Raw genomic sequence first — 13717 nt, forward strand, 5'->3', positions numbered from 1 at the left:
ATGTATCTGACTTACATGTTGATCTTCTAACATTTTAAACTGGATAAAGGATAGTTATTGGCCGGATGTTTAGGCAGCATAGTGCCTGCTACATAGCAGGTACTCATGAAATACGATAGTTATGAGATGGCCTCTGCCCCGACTGGAAAACACTCACATCTTAACGGGGAAATACTGCAGGACTATTGCCATTTGTTTGGATGAACTGGAGCTACCAAGTAGAATTCTGCTTAGAAGCAAGAGTAAATAACTCTGCTCAGAGGAAAGTGTCATGAAAGAAATGTATATTTCACAAGACTCTTAAGAGTGAGGTCATCAGAGAATGGGAGAAAGCCAAAGAATACAGCAAACACAAAGGAATTAGGTGTGGAAGAGCAGTTTGTTGTGGAGTGTGAGAAAGTGTGTGCAGAAAAAACAGTGATTTCCACTGAGAAACTCTGTTAAGGAGGGTTGTGTACATTTCCCAGACTTCTGTAGCAACTGTGAACCTGTGTGTATGGGAATATCACGTTTTTTTCTTATTAAAGCAAATCATATTTGACTCCAAGCTTCCATTCTGCTAGACTGGCAAGAGATTCAGTAGTCTCAGTCCTATACACATCGACCTCTCCCCCCAGCAAGGATGGGGAAGATATTGAGCCAAACTGAGTATTCTAAAAAGCCTCAAGTTCGTATTATTTCTTTCACGTCTTATGATTCTGGGGTTTCTTTGCCCCCTGGAGCAGAAAGTCTTTACATGCACTGTGTCAGTCTCCCTCAGATGCCAGGGAATTGCCAGAAAATAGGTTGTATATTTCTTCTGATCTAGGGGTGTGTAAACCTCTACCCCATGAAAATCTAAAGAAACCTCTCCTCCTGCTTGCTGCCTCTCAAGATACCCTTTTTCTGGAGCACCCTAGATCATTTCAAATACAGATGAGAGATTAACGGTGAGCAGCTTCTCGAGGGCTAGCTTCAGAAAAATGATGGAAGGGAAAATATACAGAGAGCAAAACACAAAGGAATGCAGTCCTATTCTGTAAACCAGAACCAGTGGGACTGAGTCTTTTTGATATTTGGACTGCATAATGGTATTCCACAAAACAAAACCAAGATGGGGCCACATAACCCAAAGGACTATTATTTTCATAATTCAAAGAGGAATCTGGGAGATAGACTGTTTCCCCAGTAAGTTCACCATTTTGTAATAAATGAAAATTTTGCACTGGTAAGAACCCCACACATTGAATTTATCTAACCAAACTCAAATCTCTTTCAAGGCACCATGAACTAAGGTCCCTGGGGAATGAGTAGCTAAGTTTTCTCCTGATGTGGATAGAACCTAAACCCTACTTCTGGGGTGTGGGCTTATTTTCCGATAATTTCAAGAAAGTCTTGGCAAGGTACGGAAGGATTACTTCTGGAGAAAAAGTCCTGCTGTGTGTGATGTTTAAGACAGACGTGAATCACGTGCTTTGCTAAGCACTAAATCCTCACATTCGGGCCATTTCATATTTCCTAGTCCTTCCTCCTTAGAGAATTTGAAAGGGATAAACTTTTTTTTCTTTTGACCTCACCACGCGGCTTGTGGGATCTTAATTCCCTGACCAGGGATTGAACCCGTGGCCCCTGCAGTGAAAGCTTGGAGTCCTAACCACTGGACCGCCAGGGAATTCCTGAAAGGGATAAACATTTTTATTAACCTTAATTTTACAACAACCAGTGAATTTACACTCTTCTTAAAAAGTTTTTTTTTTTTAATTTGTATCTCCCCATCTTACAACCCCAAACCCCAGGAAATTAGTCCTGATGGAGACATGACAATTCAGAAAAAGGAGCGGTCCTTTTGCTTAGGAAATCATCCTATGCTTCCCTGAAGAATCACTTGTAATTCAGATCTCTCTTTCTGATTTCTTATCACCATTTGAACAAACATATCCTGGCTGTTGTTCTTTTAAAAAAAATAAGCGGTATTTTCTTCAGTTTTTAAAAAGTACAATATGAACTGGTTATAAAGCACTGAGAAAATTCAGAAAGGTAGGCACACACACATATACGTACAAAACTTATTCATAATTATAATTTTATCTCTCAGAATTAACCACTGCTGACATTTTGATGTTTGTTCTATCGGACTTTTTCCTACATATGCACTTATGCACACAAAATCACCCATTATGCCATCATGTAATCACTTAGACTTAATCACTATTAAAATTAAAAGTAGATTTTTGATACAGCTCTACATGCATATACACACACGTTACAAAATTGAAGACACAAGATATTAAGTTGCTACTTACTTTTTTCCACTTACAACATATTACGAACATGTTCTAAAGCCCTTATGAGTTTCCTTAAGTTAAGTGATGTAAACAGAATTTTACATCAACGTGTTGAATTTCCTGTTGTCTTCAGTTTTTCACTATTATTAATATCATTGCGATTAACATTCTTAAAGATAAGTCATTGCACACATCTAATTTATTCCTTAGCATGAAATGCAGGAATTGGATTGCTGATTATAGCTATGTACATTTTAAATGTATTCGAGCAAAAATACATTCTGAATAACATTTATTAATATATATTCCTAACAAAAATTAGAATACCATTTTCCCACTCTCACAAACACCAGGTATTTTCCTTCTTCTTTTATGCTTGAATAATTGATAGTTGAAAATGGATAAAATTGTAGTTTAAATTGCATTTTAGAGAATTAGTAGTGAGACAGCTTTTTGCCAAATTTTTCATTGTTGCCCTGTATTTCTTCTTTGATCAATTGCTTTTTCATGTCCCTTCAATTTGACCCAGTTTTCCTTTATTTTTCATGGTTAATTTTATTATGTAAACTAACAAAATATCAACAGCCATAAACATAGCTCTGTAAGATACGGTAGTTAATGGACCACCTAGGAACTTACTTTTACCTGTGAATGAGGGACTTGGGGCTCCCCTGGCTATTTGGTGGCATTTATGGGTGAAAAATGAACATGTTTTAAAGTTTCTATTAGCAAAAATGTCATTTGGGGCTTTCTATTCTAATATGTTAAATGGAGTAAATTTCCTTATGTTTCTATTAGGGTGCGGCTGTCTAACCTCTTCTCCAGCAAATAAGCAAACATGACCTGAAACCTCTTGGAAAATACTACCAGAAATCTCAATTCCTTAGTTCTGTTAGTTTCAAGCAGTTCCCTTAACATTTTCAGATTGCCTCTCTAGTTCCTTTTCCTTTTGAGAATATGTGCTCATGGATATATTTTACCAAAAAGGGAGAGATGAGAAGTGAAGATGATTTTTCTTTCCCCTGTACTGGGCTTCTACTATTTATCATTCTTGAATTATGGTGAAATTGTGCCATGAGAAGTGATTCTTTGTTCCATTTTTTTCTTGGATTTCTTTGTCACAAGACTACCGTATCAAATATTTAAGGTCCTGTATATTCCATGAATAATAGCACAGTGGATGAGATACAATGACCTTTTCAGTATTCTGTATTGTGACTAGCTATAGTCAATCCATTCATTCCGTTCTTTTATGGCCTCCCTGAGCTTGAGAGCAAAAAGTGAATGGCCACCCGAATCAAAATATGATGTGCCAGAAGGTCAGAATAGTAAAGTATACTAGTATATTTCATAGAATATGTTAAGGCATTAAAATCCTCATATCTTGCCCCGATGCCAGAATCTATAATGGGAAAAGAAAATGGCAGTCTAGGAATTTGCCCTTGTGAGAACTGGAACAAATCCAAATGGGTAATGACTATTCCTCATCTTAATTACAGTAAAATTTTATTTCATATATTTGAAAGCCTATAGATGGTGTTACATTTTTAAAAGCATATGTTTTGGGGGGTTGTTGACACATATAATCTCACCACTGAAGGTAACAGAACTTGTCTTCTCTGTAGCTCCTGCCATCTGGTACATTATTTTCTATAGTTTCCCACATCTTTCTAATTTCATCGCACTCTTTTAAAAAATGTGTTTATATGTGTATCTGAAGATAGATATACACAGATAAGATATGTAGATAGAAAGATAGATGACACCATTGCCTTTCTTATTTTTCCTTTGCTGTTTATATTTGATAAAAAGGTTTCAACTTAATTTCACAAATGATACTCAGATACAATGCTGTAAGTTCAAAATACTAGTTCAAGGATTTTGCTGTTTTTGTTTCTTCTAATTTTGTGAGAACTGAAAATTTTACCATGCTTCTATCTAGGGTTATTTCAACCAAAAATGTTGTCAAGTGTTGAGCCAATTATAAATAGCTTACAAAAAAATTATCTTTCCAGTAGATGTTACAAAATTAATTCAGAGCATAATTTGCTATCAGGTCTATGCTGAAATTTATATTGAATCAAGAGAGTGTGGTATCTATATTTGTGTGTGTTCTCCCTCACAACACAATGAAAAAAATTATTTATTAATGAGAAGAAATACACTTGCTTTATTATTTTTTCTTTAGAGTCAAATGTTCATATATTAAATTCCATTTGAAATAGCAAGAGAGGGCTGGGGAAAGAGACTCAGAATTATAATTAATAAAGGAAAATATTATTAAGCTTTTCTTACCCAGGCTCAAAGTCAATATTTCAATATTCCGCTTTAAATAATCTGTAATTAAAGGATTATGCCTAGTTTCAACTTTTAATTTTTAAATTCCATCAACTTTGAAGCTACTTAAGGGAATACTGGTCTGAACCAATATCATGGCAAGGACTAGCTAAATCGTATTTTTTCTAACACATTAAATAGAGAACTTGTTCATTGATAGTAAATTTTAAAACCCAGAGTAGCTTTTACTATGTACATGCTTAAGAATAGAAGAAAACTAAACATTGTTAGGTTGTTAAGAAAGATCATGAACTTTTTTCTTGATGCCATTGAAGACCATTTTGATGGATAACGAAATACCAAATTATCCAGCTGGCTTGAGCTTTGCCAACTTCTCTTTGCACTCTCTCCTGGCTCCCATATGTACAGTTAATTAGTTCATTTTCTACTGTCATCCTTGTTGCCGACCACTTGCTCCCTTGCAAACTGTGCAAAGAAACAGGTAGAGGAAAAAGTACTTTTCAGTTTTGTTACTTTCCCTCACACATCTAGATTAATCTGCGTGGAGACACTGTATGTTTCCACAGTTAGCCTTTTCTTAGAATGTGTATGCTAAATTACCTAACAGTGAAGTGACCACAACAACAACAAAAAAAAAAAAAGAAGAAGAAGAAGAAGAGAGATATATATGAAAGCCTAAAGGATAGGCCCAAACTCTACATTTCTGAAGGGGAATAAAGGAGTTTAAAATAGTTGGCCAGCTCTTCAACAATGCCCCCAAAACAGGGTCCTTTTTTGTTTATTGTGTCACTTTATATAATTTATTTTCTACTGTGATGAAATAGGGTAATAAATGTTTGATTACCACAGTTTTAAAAATCAATCATCCTTAAAGAAGATGTGGCACGTATATACAATGGAATATTACTCAGCCATAAAAAGAAAAGAAATTGAGTTATTTATAGTGAGGTGGATGGACCTAGAGTCTGTCATACAGAGTGAAGTTAAGTCAGAAAGAGAAATACAAATACCATTTGCTAACACATATATATATATGGAATCTAAGAAAAACGTGGTTCCGATGAACCTAGGGGCTGGACAGGAATAAAGACGCAGACATAGAGAATGGACTTGAGGACACAGGGAGGGGGAAGGGTAAGCTGGGATGAAGTGAGAGAGTGGCATGGACATATACACACTACCAAATGTAAAATAGATAGCTAGTGGGAAGCAGCCGCATAGCACAGGGAGATCAGCTAGGTGCTTTGTGACCACCTAGAAGGGTGGGATAGGGAGGGTGGGAGGGAGATGCAAGAGGGAGGAGATATGGGGATATATGTATATGTATAGCTGATTCACTTTGTTATACAGCAGAAGCTAACACACCATTGTAAAGCAACTATACTCCAATAAAGATGTTAAAAAATAATCAATCATCTTGCATGAAATCCTTAGAAAAATGCACTCCACTTTCCAATTCTTTAAACAAATTATTCTGTGAATAATAACTTTTTTTTTTTTTAACTTAAAATGGTCCCTGTGAACCTGCAGTGGGGCAGTAATACCTTCTGGGAATATTTTTAAATGGCCTCAGACTTCTGGATTTTGAAGTTCTCATGCTTGAGATAATACAGACATACAGTCTTTCTACTCAAACTCATTTAAGGGGAAGTTTTCTTTCACCATATGGTCGATGTCCTCTCCACCTTCTTTACTTCTTTGGTCTTGGTTCTCTGCCAGTGGTTGAGTCTCTGACATGTGAAGATATGTGAAGAATTACTGTATAGACCAAACTTCCAGGTAGGCAAATAATTTAATATGTTCCTTAAGTATGTTTCTTAAGTATTTCCTTAAGTATGTTTCTTAAGTATTTGTTCAACATTTGTTTAGACAGCAGCTGAAGGATGCCTTTGGGAAGGACAGAAAATGGAATGCTGATAACAGAACTCATCCTTTCTTCTGCTATCTTGACCTATTCACTTTGCCCCCCCAATTTTTGTACCTCATTCACCAATTTTTCATTTACATTAAAAAAAATAAATTTATTTATTTTATTTATTTATTTTTGGCCACGTTGGGTCTTTATTGCTGCGTGCGGGCTTTCTCTAGTTGTGGCAAGAGGTGGCTACTCTTCATTGCAGTGCGCGGGCTTCTCATTGCGGTGGCTTCTCTTGTTGCAGAGCACAGGCTCTAGGTGCACAGGCTTCAGTAGTTGTGTCACGCGGGCTCTGGAGCACAGGCTCAGTAGTTGTGGCGCACGGGCTTAGTTGCTCCACGGCACATAGGATTGTCCCGGACCAGGGCTAGAACCCGTATCCCCTGCATTGGCAGGTGGATTCTTAACCACTGCACCACCAGGGAAGCCCTCTTTTACTTTTTATTATAGAAAGGTAGGGAGAATTCAATGTGCCGATATCCGTTATTTACATTTAACAGTTGGTACCGTTTTGCCATATTTGCATCATCCATTTTATTTGCTGATGTATTTAAAAGCAAGTTACAGAGAGTAAGGCCGTTTCAATTCCCCGTATTTCAACATGAGCCTTCATCAAAATAAGGATATTTTCCTGTGCAAACACAAAATCTTTCTTACACCTAAGATGATTAAAAATATTTTTAGGTCATCTAACAGCCTGCACTTAACAAGACGCAGGTTCCTTAGATGGCGGCTTGGATATGGATCATTGGGTTTTACTCAAAACCCACATTTTGGAGCATTGCTGTAACTCTGATATCAACTCAAACTTCTCAGATTCGTCCTCCCAACCACATGGGGTGTTCCTTCTGAGAATGATTCTGGTGAATGAGACTGTCTCTATTATATGAGAGCCCCAATAATACTGCAGTGTGGCAGTGACTCTTCAGCAGCCTCCTTTTCTTTTTTTTTCTTTTCTTTTTTGACATTCTAGACTTTGGAGGTTTTAAAGATGCCCTAATTGTGTTTTAAGGTGAGAAGTTATCAGAACTCAGCATCACAGTTGGACTTCAGGAAAGGAAGAAAAGAAGCAAGGACAGAGCCAAAGTTGTGATGGAGCTCGTAAAACGGGAAGAAAGCAAGCTAAGTCATTTAATATCAGTGAAACTGACTTTTGCACATGAAATTCTAAGCTCTGTAATTCTGCTGCTTAAATAAATAAAAATATGGATCTTAGATTTTTGGTCAAAATGAGTTTAGCCGCCTTTATGGTTTGAGCAGTTTGCTTTCCATTCGACCTCTTTGGCAGTAGTTTCAGTGTTTTGACTGGAGTTAAAACCCTGTGCACCAAATGCTAACTGTAGGCATTAAAAGCAGCCATGAATCAAGGTTAAGACAGGACGTATCTTCAGGGCTCTGTGCCCTAAGATGTGCAGTGGGAATGAAAATTGCAGTTATTATACACATTTATTCCCAAAGGGAGCATGAATCTGGAAGAGCAGAAGCTGCCACTAAGACTCGGGAGTAGAAGATAAAATGTCCTTTTTCATCTACAGGACAAAAACTGATGTTCAGACTAAAGGTTTCCAAGAAGTATGCTAATCAAAATAGCTCTAGAATTATAAGCATTTGTGATGATGACATTAAGCCTATGTTTTACTGATGACAACTAGACAATATTTTTCCTTTGAGAATCAAATACTTCACAGTGGTGATTCTCAACCACAGGGTTGCCTTATTTACCAAAGGATCAGTGGAACTGTGGGAGGAAGGGATAATACATCTAGATGGCAGAATATTAAACATAATTTGCAGTCCGGCTTAACACTGCAGAAGCCAAAACAAATAAATGACCATTATGATGAAGGTGCATGCCCTTATGAACATGGCCCCATCAAGGACATCAAGATGAAGAGAATGTGTATTATTCTATAGAAATTCAAACAGGATCAGCATTGCCCTGTGTTCAAAACACAGTCTTGCAGTTTACTACTGGAGTAATATTGAATACGTTACTACAACTTTTTAAAAATCTCAGCATCTTCATTAATAAAATGGGAATCTATCCCCCAAAAAAGTGGTTGTGAGGATTAACTAAGTAAATGTAAGAGAAGGTCTTTTATGACACAGGTTAGCTGCTATCCACGTGGCTTCCTCTGGTGGGGGCATTGTCAATTTGATATGTTATCACTCTAACAAACATATCTTAATGCCTCACTGTGGTAGCCAGCCTACAAGATGACCCCAATGATCTTTACCTCCTGGTGTAACATGGTCTTGTGTAGCCACTTCCACAAGGAATGAAGCCACTGTAGAACAACTAGGATACTGTGGAAAAGATAGCATATGACTTCCAAGGCTAGATCTTAAAAGGCTTGTAATGGCTCCTGCCTTACGTTCCCTTGGATCACTCTGGGGAAGGCCAGGTACTATGTTGTGAGGACACTCAAGCAGCCCTATGGAGAGACCCAGGTGTCAAGGAACTGAGGCCTCTGGGCAACACCAGGTGAGCAAACCATCTTGGAGATGAATCTCTCAAACCCTAGTCAAATCTTCAGATGACTGCACCCTGGGCTAAATTCTTGACTACAATCTCATGAAAGACTCTGAGCCAGAATCATACAGCGAAGCCACGCCTGAGTTCCTGACCCAAAGAAATTACAAGATAATAAATATTCACTGTTTTAAATCACTATGTTGGATTAATTTCTTTCTTTTTTTTTAACATCTTTATTGGAGTATAATTGCTTTACAATGGTGTGTTAGTTTCTGCTTTGTGGATTAATTTCTTAAGGAAGAATAAATAACTAATATACCTTCCACCTTAAGCTAGACTGGAAATGAGTAAGATCCACATGATCTTGTTATAATGCAATCAAAATTGTATATCAAGATGTTTTCAGGTTCATCGAGTCCCAATTTCATTAAAAGAGTTTTTTTTTTAATTAATATGTGGCAAGACCATTTTAGGAACAAACTTTCAAAATTAAAGAGAGTTTAGGCAGTAGGAAGATTGAGAACTAGGAAAGTAGGTGGGTTGACAGCAAGTAAAGCTGAGAGGTAATGCAGGAAAGAATCTGGAAAACAACTAAGTAGAAATTTTATTGACAAGATTTCTTCATATGAGAGCCTATAATATCGTATGTAGGCTAACCAGCCAAAATCGTCTATTTAAGAAGATTTGGCGAGATAGTTTTTGACAAAGAATAATCCAGGGTTTGCATGTGGCTTGGTGAAGCGACAAGTCCTCATTGACTGTGCTGCATTGTTCTAAAGCTCTGCCTGGGCTCCATACATAGCAGTGGGCTCAACCCACCACGGATACTGAATAAATGCGGCTCGTGCATCCTCTGTAGAGTCCCTCCCATATCCCATTACTCTGTCAAGTGAAAGACTGGATTGATATTCATTCTTTACCTGTGAGCTAAGAAGTCTGAAGGGTCATATGAGTTTAAGTGCATGAAGCACCAGTTATGTTTTAAAGCAGCTTTAGGCTCACAGCAAAATTAGTTCCGGGACTTCTCTGAGGATACCAAAATCTGAGGATGCTCAAGTCTCTTATATAAAATGGCATAACATTTGCGTATAACCTACACATACCCTCCCCTATACTTTAAATTATGTCTGGATGACTTATAATAGCAAATACAATGTAAATGCTATGTAAATAATTACCAGTGTGGCAAATTCAAGTTCCGCTTTTTGGAAATTTCTGGAATTGTTTTTCAAATGTTTTCTATTCTCAGTTGGTTGAGGCTATGGGTGTGGAACACACGGATACAGAGGGCCAACTGTAGACTTGAGGCCCGTACATGTATCATAAAATTAGAAAATGTCCTTGGAAATTCTTTTTAGTGATTTTAGATACTTGCTCAGATGCAAGTTCAGTGCTAGAGGGAAATAGCAAAACATTCTTGAAACTTCAAGGGAGTTTGCTAAATTTCACCAGGTCTCTTGCTGGTAATGAATCATATAAGTATTATTTTGTAACTGGAGTCAACTGAAATTAGAGAATGGATAGGCAAAAACACTCAGTGACTCTTGGAACTTTGGAGATTCAAAGCAATTTGTCTGCTAACTTGTTGCCGATTTGTAAGGAGAACAGTATCTTAGTTTTAACCAAACACAAGCCAATAAATTTAACAGTGCCCAGGGTTTAAATATCTACCTGATATGCCAGTATTAAAGTAGATCTTTGCGGTTTTTTGTCTGTAAACAGTTATATGAGAAAATGTTGCCTTTAATTTAAATAATTAATTATGTCCTTAACCAGGTGTCATTATGACACCACAATACTATAATATACCTTGCTCTTTGCCTCTTCTTTTTGTCTTTCCCTCTCTCTCTCTTTCTCCACTATTTAAATATGTTTATTATATTTAAATAGGTTTATTATATTTAAATATGATGTTAATAGATCAGCCTATCGTTAGCAGCATTATGATTCTAGACTAAAGTTTGCATAAGCTTCCAAAGCACAGTAAAATAAGTAAGTGGATATTAGGTACATAGATACATGGGTAAGTATGTACCTAGGTAGGTAGGTAGACAAAAACAAACAAAACACATCCCTTCATGTCTACCCCACAGTAACAATCCCTGTGGACAGCTAGACACTACTGTCTCCTTCACACCAATGAGAACCAAATGGAGGGAGGGAACATGTTGCAACCCCTTCCTTTGGACTGGCTTGTTTCACCCAGGACACCTCCGGTCTCACAATCTTGAGTAAATTACCATTATCGTTACACAGCACCATCACTTCAGTGTCATCCACCTTTGTCAGAAGAAAAAAAACAAATCTTGGTTATTTGTTAAAAACATAAATTCTTGTCCCTACACAGAATCTACCATTGATACATCAGATTTTCTCAGTGTAACTCTTTATAATCTGTATGTTTGACCCAAATTCCAGATAATTCTTATCATCAGGAAAGACCGGGAAATGTTGATTAATTGTTTCATTTTATTTAAAATGTATCTGATCATCTATCTGAACTAGGAGTTATGAGCTAGAAAACATCTCAGTTATTGAAAATGAGAAAACTGACACTTAGAGACAGTAAATGACCTGGGGAAGGTCACACAGCTAGAAAATGGTAGGGCTAGATCTTAATTAAGCCCCTGTATTGTGGCTCCATTTTTGTTACACTTCTCCACCAAATGTTTGTTTCCTACACAGCTGGCCACGTGGCTGGTAATCAAGATAAAAGTTCTGGACACAGACAAAAAGTAAAAAATAACCTTCTCTTATAACTCATTGAGTCTTCTAACTCCTAGCTTCCTTGCACAGACTTCTAGAGACCTCTGGCTCTCTGGGCATTCCTTTGCAATCTCACTATAGTTACTGCTTTCCTTTTGAAGGGTCCAAGCTCAATATTATCCCTTCTTGCTCAGCCTCCTCCTTCCCTTATAACCCGTGTTTTAGCAATTATGGTTGGTGACTTGAGATGGACAACACACCAGTAATCCAAGACTGAGGTATAGGATGTAAAAATCCTTGAGTGTATAATGAAACCAGAGCTAGAAAACTGGACTCTCATGGTCTGAGACAAAACATCTCACCTCTTTCAGTCTCCCATGTGAATTACTTTAATCTGATGAGAGATTCTAGAGCTAGAAGGACTTAGACTGTCTGCTCAAGACCGTTATTTTAGAAGAAAGGGAGGTAAAATGTTAAAAGGTAATTTGGTAATTCAGATGAAATTGTAAAAGTGAAATATATGAAGTAATATGTTTGTGGGTACGCTGAATTTCTTTGTCCCTTGCCTAAGCTGAACTTACCCTTTCCTAGCCCATGCAGACCAGGAAGTAGCTCATTCTTTTTTTTGTACAAATAACATGCCAAACTTTGTACTGAGTGCTTTATATAAATTATATTTTACTGAACCTCAAAGCAGGCTTTCAAAATACATATGGCAATCTCCAATTGATTTATGGGGAAACTGACTTACAGATTAAAAGCCTGTTACTTTTTGCAACAAACAAGAATAAGGTGGAGAGAAAATTCACATTCAGAATGTTTTTTTAAAATTACAAAATATACCCCTTAGCCCTTTCTCAAGTAGCTGTCACTTCACAGCTCCACTTTATGTATAAATGCTTCAACAAAACACTGGAAAAAAATATATGCTAGAAAACAGAATGTATTTGTTTACAAAGCTAAGAAGTAGAACTGATAGAAAAGGCAATAGATAAAGGGTAAGAGATTATATATAAAGACTGTCCAATTGGCCAGTACAATGACCAGAATCCAGAGAGTGGAATGTTGACCTATCTTAAGAATATACTTAAGTAGTAGCACAGCAGGTGCACAAATGCAAGGAGTGCCAGTATGACTGTTTGTCAGTCAAAAAATACCGAGTGTTTATTATTTGCCAGGCACATTTACAGGCCCTGGGAATACAGTGTCTAATATTTGCAGGAACTTATATTTCAATGGGGAGTGTAAGGGTAAAGAAATGTGATAAACACATAGAATGATACCCACAACAAAAAGCTAATTTCAGAACTGATTAGGTCAATAAAAAATGTTAAATGGGGCTTCCCTGGTGGCGCAGTGGTTGGGGGTCCGCCTGCCGATGCGGGGGGCGCGGGTTCGTGCCCCGGTCTGGGAGGATCCCGCGTGCGGCGGAGCGGCTGGGCCCGTGAGCCATGGCCGCTGAGCCTGCGCGTCCGGAGCCTGTGCTCCACAACGGGAGGGGCCGCGGCGGTGAGAGGCCCGTGTACCGCAAAAAAAAAAAAAAAATGTTAAATAGGGTCACTTGATTACATGCGACTGAGAGGGCCCCTAGAGTGATAAGGAAAGACATTTGATGAGGAGGTAATACTCCACTGAGTCCTGAATAAGAAGCAGGTAGCTCTGCAAAAGTATGGGAAAAAGAAGATGGTCCAAGAAGAAAAAACAGTAAGGGCAAATACTCGAGATGGAAAAGACCTTGGGATGTACAAGGGACAGAAAGTATGTCAGTGTGAAGATTGTATCATCAACAACTGAGAGAATTAATATAGACAAATCTGGAGACATATTCAGAGGCCAGATCATGTAGGGCCTTATTGGTCACAACAAGATTTTATTCTGGATGTAAGGAAAAGCCCATGCAAGGTTTTATTTTATTTATTTATTTTCTAACTTTTTATTTTATATTGGAGTAGAGTTGATTAACAATGTTGTGTTAGTTTCAGGTGTGCAGCAAAGTGATTCAGTTATACATATACATGTACCTATTCTTTTTCAAATTCTTTTCCTGTTAAGTTGTTA

The sequence above is a fragment of the Neophocaena asiaeorientalis genome, unplaced genomic scaffold, assembly GCF_003031525.2.
Source record: "Neophocaena asiaeorientalis asiaeorientalis breed wild unplaced genomic scaffold, Neophocaena_asiaeorientalis_V1.1 scaffold14, whole genome shotgun sequence".
Lineage (NCBI taxonomy): Eukaryota > Metazoa > Chordata > Mammalia > Artiodactyla > Phocoenidae > Neophocaena > Neophocaena asiaeorientalis.